The sequence below is a fragment of the Quercus lobata genome, chromosome 3 (assembly GCF_001633185.2).
Source record: "Quercus lobata isolate SW786 chromosome 3, ValleyOak3.0 Primary Assembly, whole genome shotgun sequence".
In the NCBI taxonomy this organism is placed as follows: Eukaryota; Viridiplantae; Streptophyta; class Magnoliopsida; order Fagales; family Fagaceae; genus Quercus; species Quercus lobata.
In genome coordinates this window covers 2036844-2047506 of record NC_044906.1, presented here as the reverse complement: position 1 = coordinate 2047506, position 10663 = coordinate 2036844, and the positions used below count along the sequence as shown (strand labels likewise).

Here is a 10663-nt window from a genome sequence, read left to right as displayed (position 1 = left end):
TTTATATATAAATATTATATATATATATATATGTATGTATTTTGTAATGTTAATATTAATACTGTGAATTTGTGATAGTGTAATTGTGATGCTTAATTTGTGTACATAAAAATTGTTGATTGACTATAAATTCAAGTGTTCATATTTGCTTTTAGGTATAAAAAAAAATGGGTGATAGAAGGAAAAGAAATAAGGAGAAAGATCCCACTTGGGATCATTGTCTACGTATTAATGATAAGACAAGTAGGCTTAAGCTTAAATGTAATTATTGCTCAAATGAATATTGGGGTGGAGTCATAAGAATGAAAAACCATTTGGCACATACACATAGGGATGTTAAACCACGCTTGAAGGTGCCCAAAGATGTTAAAAATTATTTTGCCAAACTTTTGGAAAACATTTAAAAAAAAAAAAATGAGCAACTTGATGATGAGTTTGATGTTGAATGTCTTCAAGAAGATGAATTACAAAAGATTGGTGGTGATAATGCAAAAAAGGGAACCATGGATGCATAATTAAAAGGGAAATCAAATTCTAAACAAGTGACTTTACCTTCCTTGGTGAAAGATCGTACTGCAACTTGTTTGGCTATTTGTAGATTTTTTTATGCTCATGCTATACCTTTTCATTTAGTTAAGAGCCCTTTGTTTAAAAAAATGATGGATTCAGTTGCTAATTATGGCAAGGGATTGAAACTCCCTACTTATCATGAAACAAGGGTGACTTTCTTGAAAAAAGAGGTAGAAAATATGCACTTCACATTGGATAAGTATAAAAATGAGTGGAAAAAAAGAGGTTGCACTTTAATGTCAGATAGATGGACGGATAATAGAGAGAGGTCTATCACAAACTTCCTTGTCAATAGTCCAAAGGAAACAGTTTTTCTTAAATCTATTGACACCTCTGATATTTCCAAGAATACTGAAAATTTATTTCAATTGCTTGATTCTTTGGTGCAAGAAATTGGAGAGGAGAATGTGGTGCAAGTAGTGACAGATAGTGCTTCAGCTTATGTTTCAGCTGGTGAAAAATTAATGGAAAAAAGATGTAAGATCTTTTGGAATCCTTGTGTTGCCCACTGCATTGATTTGATGCTTCATGACATTGGTGATTTGCCTGTGCATGCAAATACTATAAAAAAAGCAAAGAAGATCACTGTTTTTATTTACCGTCATATTTGGGTGCTTGATTTGATGAGAAAATATACAAAAGGGAGGGAATTGGCAAGACAAGGTGTCACAAGATTTGCCACTGCCTACTTAACTTTGAAGAGTATATATCAACAAAAGATTGGATTAAGGTCTATGTTTGCATCTGAGGAATGGGCTAAGAGTCCCTATGCAAAGAAAAGTGATGGCATTAATGTCCAATTAATTGTCTTGAGTGATCCAAAGTTTTGGCCTGCAATTAAATTTTGCTTGAAATGTGTGATCCCGTTAGTAAAAGTTTTAAGGCTTGTAGATGGTGATGCAAAACCAGCAATGGGCTACATATATGAAGCTATGGATAGAGCAAAAGAGCAAATCTGGAAAATTTTTAATGATGTGCAAAGGAGATATAGACCTATATTGAGAATTATTGAAACTAGATGGGAGCTTCAACTTCATAGGCCTTTACATGCAGCAGCTTATTTTCTCAATCCTAAGTAAGTTCATTATTTGAATTGTTATATATTTTAATCTTTATATTTATATTTTGTATGCCTATTTATTTATAAGATATAAAACTGTGATAGGTTTCATTATGATCCCAACTTTGTTGCAAATGAAGAAGTGAGAGTTGGACTTTATGAAGTGATTGAAAGGATGTGTCCTACAACTTTGGAGAGGTGTATGATTGATCTACAATTGGAGAAATTTGATAAAGCTGAGGGTTTGTTTGGAAAAGAAATGGCTATACTTACAAGAACAAAGAAGCAGCTAGGTATGTGCTATTGTTATTATCATTATCATCTTAATGTAGCTTTTTATTTGTTGTTATCATAATTATATTTTAGCCCTTTACAATTTCTTTTGTTGGTAATATAGCATTGTGGTGGGAAAGTTATGGAGTACATTGCAAAGAGCTTCAAAACTTAGCTATACGTGTCTTAAGCCTAACTTGTAGTGCAACGGGATGTGAAAGAAATTGGAGTACTTTTGATCATGTACACACTAAAAAAAGAAATCGTCTTGAGCAACAAAGAGTGAATGCTTTGGTGTTTGTAAACTATAATATTAATTTGGAGTTGAGACAAATAAAGAGAGAAGAGAATGGTGACTCATATGATCCAATTTGTCTATCGGATATGGAATCTGATGATGAATGGATTACCGAAAAGGAAGAACCTTGCTTGCCAGAAGATACTTCATGGATGGACATTCATGAATGCTTTGAAGTTAATGAGGAAGGATGTAGTAGAAAAAGAAAGAGAGGTATAAATTTATATTAAATTGAAATTCTATTTTCTATATTATGAATAAAATGCTAATTTTGACAATATATATTTTTTGTTATTATTTTTATAGGTCCAAGAAATTTGAATGCCAAAAAGAAAAGTAAAGAAAAAGTTATTGAAGTTGAAGAACCAGAAGAGATAGTGGATGTTGGAGATGATGAAGAAGATGTACAAGAAGATGCCAATGATGAAATGATTTTGCAAGATGATGAAGATGATAACTTCATTGACTTGGACTATGGAGATGATTTTGATGATTTTGATTAGGCAGTGATGAATATATTTAGGAAAAAAAATATTTTGACTAATATAATATGTAGTGACTTTGAACTCTAATGAATTTGGATATGGATATTTTTATCTTTTGGATATGGATGTTAAAAATATATTTCCATTTGGTTTATTTGGTTAGCTTAGTCAAATACTTTAACATAAGTGATAATTAAAGTAGTCATTATTTGCATATGTTTCAATTTTGTAATAAATATATGTATATGTATAATGTTTTATAAATTTTATATAGTGTTTGTGTATCTTACGATACACGATACGATACAATACATGATACATAAAAATGAAAAAACGATTCACGATACGATTCACGATTTGACAACTATGCTTGGATGCCTCGAGAGGAGGAGAGGGAGACTCCACAAAGCCACCAAGGCAAGCCTGCCGTCTAGCAATACGGTTGACACAGGTGTTCACCTAACATAACTCATCACTGAGAGTGTTGAGGCGAGCATCCATGTGCTGAAGTTGCGCCATGATTGCATTGAGAGTCACACCACCCACAGAGGAAGAGGGAGCGGAGGTGGATGGAGTTGAAGGAATGGGAGGAGCTGTCGACCCGGACCGCCTTGAACGTAACTACGCCTCGCTCTGTTTAATGGTAGCGATGTCTATGGCACACATAACATGGAAATGGTCGGAAACAGGAAAGGGAACAAAAAAATGGCGTAAAATCCTCATGATAGCCGAAGGGAAGATGAGCTTATCACGGGTTGCCATATCCCTATATACATCTATGATGGAAAGAAAGAAGTGAGAGGGAAAATCTATAATAAGATGCTCTAAAAGAGAAAGCAAAAATCGAGCACGGGGCTCGGTAATAGAGTTATAATGAGATAAGGGATGTAAAACAAAAGTCATAACCATGTTAAGAAACTGAGGGCCTTTAGCAAAGACCGTACAGGAAGTGAACTGACGATCACTCTAATCAAATGGACACTCACAAAAAGAGGATATCAGCTCATTTTTGGACACAATCCTCAGACACTCACAACCAGGGTAGTCAAGATGCGCTACCCTTGGGACGTGGAGCATCTTAGATACAATATCTGGAGTGACCATAATGCACGTACCTCGAACATGAGTAACAAAAAGAGTTACTGAATAGTCAAATCCATGCATGTTGGAGTAGAACTCCTAGATAAGCACGAATGGAAAAGTGACCGAGACGTCACACAGTGACTCCCAACCCCAACTATGAATGATAGTGGGTAGGTCAGTGTTGGAGAAGTCCGACAAAATGACTTGGCATTCCGAATGAACGCCTCGTCTAGAAAAGTCTCAAAGAAGTCTGATTTGGACTTTTCATCACGGAATCGGACGTGAGAGGGAGTAGGGTTAAAGGAAGTGGATGTCCCTGAACGAAGAGGGTTCCGGGACGGAGTAGATTTACGTTTAGATGCCATGATGCAACTAACGTAAACTAGAGAGAGAGGGAGAAAGAGACACGCAAAAAAACACCAATACAGTCAATATATAAGAATATAGAGAATGTAGAGTACGTATGCATGAGAATACATGAGCATGTGATATGCAATGGTATAAACATCATGGGCTCAACCCCATCCAATCCTACCAGCACACAATCAGTTCAACAAAGTAAACATACATCTACAATGCATGAAACAGTGTTATAATGTAGATGTGATGCAATGCATGATGATTTAAAGTCATTTTCACAAAGCCCATTCCAAAAATTTCACAAAAACTCCATTAATTTTGAAAAACCCCAAAATTTATCAAAGATCCCAAAAGTTAGGTCAGAAAACATGAAATGCATGAAGAATGTGAGATAAAGATTATACTAGATGCAAGAAAAGTGATCTTGAGGCCTAAAAGCTCTTAGGAAGGGAGTTTAAAGAGAGAGAGAGAGAGAGAGAGAGAGAGAGAGAGAGGTTGGGAGGTGAGAAGACACGGGAGTATATAGAGAGATTAAGAGAAATGAGATCTGAATCACGCAGACCCTTTAAATAGAACCTCTTAAATCTCGACAGATCGAGAGGTGTCAAGAGGTGTTGAGGTTTAAATTTTGACAGATGCAGCTATCGAGCTAGTATCCATAACAAAAACAAGGTCGATGGATCGAGGTAGCTTTCGAGGAGCTATTGAGTAGATAGAAAGTCTCTTGATGGATCGAGGAGCTATCGAGAAGCTATCAAGACTGCGATAAAAAGAAACTGAACAGCTCGATAGATAAGCTAGGTATCGAGAGGTGTTGAGGAGCTGTTGAGGTTGCTTAAAAATAATTTTTCAAAGAAGAGAAAAACACAGTTATGAATGCAATCGAATATGCAACTCAACCAAAGATCCAAACAACATTTTAAGCTCTCAAAATCAGCTCTCAACAATAAAAATGATAGGCATTTAGATCCCAAAACACACACACACTAAACAAGTCTAACCAATTTTATATTTTAAAAACAAGTTAAGACAGTTTAGTGAGCATACATTAACACATGTATTCTTTGTGATGGCCAAATCACATTGTACCTACACATATATCAAAAGTAGCAAAGAATATTGCATGTTGTGTGTGAAAAATATTGCAAGATTGCATAAGTGTCTACATGTTATAACGATTTGAGATATGAGAAAATCACTTTAACTCACACACAATCATAATTGTTTGATGGGGACTATCACCTTCAAGGTACATCTTATAACTCCCACATCTCCTAGAATTCACGCTTGCAATCATATTTAAACATTTTGATTCTTTTTGCTTTTCATTTTTCTTTTAAGCAAATCATGCATGGGCATATAAGAGAGAGAAAAGAAATACCCAATGATGTTAAACTTTTGACATTGCACTTTTGCTATGCTGAAGCATACAAATGTCATTTCATGATTAGCTGGGCAACAGTGGTGAGATGGTTATTTATTCATTTCTCTTAGGATTTTTTAGTCCTTCTGTTAAAAAGAATGATACGAGTATTAAGTATAAGAGATCACTTAACCTTACTCATCACAAACACGAGCTAGAAAACTCACTTGCTTAGTTATGCATAGAAATGCTCATTTAAGTTACAAGAGATACAAAGTTTAGAAAACTTTGTTTCAATGGCCATCCAAGGTACACAAGTACCAATGTACACATTCACACACTGTTTTTGTATTTTTCTGATTTTTCAATTTTTTTATGAAAAAAAAAAAAAACTAAAAAATAAACAAACAAAGCCTGTTAAATAAAAACAAAGCAATGCATAAAACTAGACTGACTCAAAACAATAAAGCAAAACACACAAGTAATGCACACATAAAAATAAGAAGGGGAGAGAGAGAAGTGATGGAATCACTTAGAGCCCTTTTCCTTCCACACCTTGGAAGAACCTTTTCGTTTAGCGATCCCTTGATCCGGCAGTGAGCGGGAAGAATTAAAACCATTCAAGTTTGAAAGGAACATGAGGGTTTTGAAAAGATCTACAGGAGGAGCAAAAGAGGATGGAAACTGATTATGGTCTCTCGATGCGATCATGCTGTTGCTCTTTTGAGTGGCTAACCACTTGTAGCAATTAGGTCGAGTATGTCCAGCTACTCCATAGTGATGACAGAAATAATACTTTTTCTGTTTTGGCTTTTGAGAAATTCCCTTCTTAGACCTAGGGTTCTTAATCTCTTTCTTATCAAGCTTAGGGGGTGCTCCTAAGATAAATTTAACCTTTGTTTACATTCTCACTAGCTAATTCATTATTAACATCATTATTCTCAGTTTCAACATTAGTAGTAAGAGGTATAAAAAACAGGAGTACTAGTATAAGCAATACTAGGAGAAGAGAAATCATACCCTAAACTGGTTTGATTAGAAGCAGATTTTTGAAGACTGAGCATCTCATCGAGCTTAGCGCTTGAAGTCCTTTCCAGCTGTGCTCTGACTTGGAACAGTTCTACCTCAAGTTTCTTGGTCTTCTTAGCCAATAAATTATTCTCAAATCTAAGTGCTCCAATAGTCTGATTTGCTTCATCAAACTTTGTAGAGATTTCTTCTCGCTCAAGCTCCACATCACGAAGCTTCTTGGTGGTTAACCTGTACGACTTCTCATGCTTTTTTGAGACCTGATATAACTTTGTATAGGCTGTGTGGATGTCATCTTGCTCAACCATCTTTTAAAACTTAGACTTCACCAATTCCTCTTCTTCATCTCCATCTTCAACAATCCCCTCAGTAGGATTTACAGTGACAATGAAAGCATTTAGGATTCCATCATCCTCATTATCGGAGTCATCCTTAGGCTCAATGTCGCTCAAGGTAGCAGTAAGTGCCTTACTCTTCCCAATAGTCTTGAGATATGTAGGGCATTCTTGTTTCATATGATCAAAACCTTAACACCCAAAGCACTTTGGTCCTAAGGGAACAGTGTACTGACCGCCATCCCTAGCATCCTTCTTCCCTTTGTCTTGACTCTTAAAATGTGAAGAATTGGATTACTTTCGGTCCTTGTCAAATCCTTTTGCGTTGGCATTCTTCATAAACTTCTTGAATTGCCTCGTAATATAGGATTTCATCTTAGAATCTTCGTCATCTGAAGACTCATCAGTGTCACTGCTTTTGGCTTTCAAAGCCATGCTCTTACTCTTGCTTGATTTCCCTATCCTCGTCAAACCCAACTCATAGGTCAATAGATTTCCAACCAACTTAGTCAAAGGAATTTTGTCAATATCCTTTGATTCCTCAATCGCGGTGATCTTGGCATGAAATCTCTTGGATAGAGATCTGAGCACCTTTCTCATAATCTTGGGTTCAGGAATGGTTTCCCCAAGATTAAAAGCTGAGTTCATTATATCCTTGAGCTTAACATAGAACTCATCAAACGACTCATCCTCCTCCATCTTGATCTCTTCAAAGCTCTTAGTAAGCCTCTGAAGCTTTGAATCCTTGACAGCCTTAGTTCCTTCATAGGTTGTCAGGAGAATGGTCCATCATTCCTTAGCAGTTTTAGTGGAGGATATCTTCTTGAATTCCTCATTAGTGACTACACTAAATAGAGCATTCAATGCCTTGCTGTTGAAGTTTTCTGCCTTGATCTTTGCATTCTCCTAGTCAACCGGTGCTTCTGTAGGCTTAGTCTAGCCTATCTCTACAGCTTGCCACACTTTCTCATCTAAAGACTACAAGAAATCTCTCATGTGTACTTTCCAGTATGCATAGTTAGTGCCATCAAATACAGAAGGTATAATAAGTAACTGTCCTCTATGCATGACAAACAAGAGTCAATGGATCACACAACAAAGATTAAAACCTAATCAGAGTGTGCCTGTTCTGATACCACTTGATATGCCAAAAACATATTGACCATTTGTGATGAATTAATTGATTAATTAACCAAGTTTATTAATTAATCAAATTAACATGCAATGTACGTGGTAACACAAACAAATCACCAATTAAATTAAGTATGCAGTGGAAATTAAATTGACAAGGTGATTTGTTTACGAATAGGGAAAACCTATACAGTAAAAACTCCACCGGGTGATTTTAAGGTCACCATTCTTGAGAATCCACTATTATCAAAAAAAGCGATTACAAGTAAAGGAATCTTAGTACCTTATACTAACCTACAGTTGAACCCTTACCCCAATACCCAATTGGACTTGTTCTGTAGTGACAATTTCTCCTTTTCAATGCACGGCTCCTAGTACGTGACTAACCAATTACGCGGATCCTAGTACGCGACTTGATCATCAACTTGAGAAGGATATTGGTTGCAAAGTTCTTCTGTTCATCACACAATGAAGATCATGAAGTTGCTTGGTTAAAAAACCCTATGGTGTACAAATATAGCAACTTCTTGAAGAGAATGAAGAACTAGGGTAAACTAGGTCACCGGTCACAACTTTCTTCACACTTGTGGAATTGTGCTCTTGTGCAACTGTGCATAACCTTTTACGACCTTTAAAATAATCCTTATATATGTTTAGGGTTGTGAGAAAAGAAAGCCCAAACATATACCCATGGATTGGATGAAAAATAGAACATAAATTTGAATTTCATAAACCTTGATAGATAGCCATCTATCGAGCTAGCTGTCGAGCTTTAAAATCCTGCACTTTCTGACTTGATTCTTGGACAGACTTGCATAGTTTTAACATTGAACTTGAAACCTTATTTCTTGAAACATTAAACACATCCTAGATTTACCCAATTACAAGTAAAGTGTGTTTTGTCAAAGGATTAACCAATTACATAAAATAGTGACATATGCACCAAACATTGAATCACATATGTCCTAACATCTGCTACTGGGAACACGTCTTTCTGAAATGTTCATTTAGGTCTCAAGATTTTGGGGGGGGGGGGGGGGGGGGGGGGGGAGAGGTTGTTGCTGGTTTCTGTTTCATTCTGAATTTTCAGAATAGTTTTATAGAAAATTAAAAATCATGTTAGTAGTGGTTTTCACTTTCATTATACCACTGGCCATGGCTTCTACCAATGTTGCGATAACCTGTTTCTATCACCAATATTTTTGTTTTGTTAAAAAATTTAATTTATCTTTTTAAATTTGAATAAAAAGACCTGTTCCACTTAAGTTATACTTTATTCACAATATATGTATTAAGGTCTTCTCTACTTAGTTTACTTGGTTTCTTTAATGATCTAGGTTGCATGGCAGCCTTGGAAGCTAAAAATTACTTGCTAGAGATTGGATCACAGGAGGGTAAAATTGATTGGTAAGTACCCGTCAAGGTGCAGCCTAGTGGTTGGAGGCTCAGGATAAGTTGTAGATCCAAGCATCTTGGGTTCATCCCCACAAGGAGAGTTTCCTTGGATTACTTGATACACAATTTTGGCAGGGAGGGTCATGTATCCTTTTAAATTGTTCAAAAAAAAAAAAAAAAAAGCTAATTGATGAACAATATTTAATCAAGGACAAAGAATTGTCTCCAAAACAATGACATTATACTATGTCACTATTGGATGCATTAATAGATTTCTACATTATACTGCATCTGTTTTCAATTGTAACTTTTCTTGATTGTTTGGCTTTGATAATCTGTAAATCTTAAGCCTTAGCTTTTGCACTTTTGGTGGCTTTTAATCATGCTGGCTATAGCATTTTCTCTTGGTTTCTTGAGATATATTATGCTTTAACGTCTTGTTTGATGTGCTATATGGCAGGTGTTTTTAAATTAAAAAAAATGTGGGATGCCCTTGGTTAGTTTGATAGCATGTCCTGTTGGTAATTATTCTTCTCTAAACAAGGACATGCCAATATGAACAAAGGAATTAAATTTTTTTCACCAGGTTTGTAGAGCACCTGACCTTTAAAAGATCCTATGGGTTATTTACGATGAACTAGTGTCATTGTTACTTCAATTTGTATTCAAGAAAAAAATCAGTGCTTTGTTAACATTGGGCATGTTATCCACTATCGTTATTCTTAGAACCAATAATACCATTGAATATTTATACGTGTTTTACAGAAAATAAGACTGACCAAATTGAAAATATTGAAAGTTTTTTAATGGCATGGTGGAATTTGTAGAGGAAACCACAGGAGAAAGAAGGTACTCGCATCATTCAAGACTTCAAATTAAAGAGACATTGAATGCCAAAACTTGGAAAAGTAAAAGCTTTTGGTAATCATTGAAATACCTTTTTCATTGTAATTTTAATAGGGAATCCTTGTTTTTAGAAGCTTGCAAATTATGGGAAGTATTGAGAAATTAGAAAAGAGCATTAGCATGTAAGGTATACAAAAATCCCGAATAAGAATAGGAAGTTGTGATTAGTACCTAGCATTAAAATCTTTTTTTTTTTGGTGGGGTGGGCGCCGGGGGGGTTGGTAAAACCTGGATTTGAATCTCCTTCCCACTTATTGTAAGTAGGGAAAAATAAAACGAAGATAATTATAATCATCTATGTTGAAATACAAATATGATTTTCATTATCATCTTTCAATAAAATTGACACTCCTTTCATTAGATAAAGCTGGTGGA

At 35.5% G+C, this 10663-nt stretch overlaps 1 pseudogene; it reads left to right on the top strand.

Moving 5' to 3' along the window:
• The window catches only part of LOC115979772, a 39565-nt pseudogene extending 29713 nt beyond the window's left edge, over positions 1 to 9852 (top strand).
• The last annotated feature ends 811 nt before the right edge of the window (positions 9853 to 10663 follow it).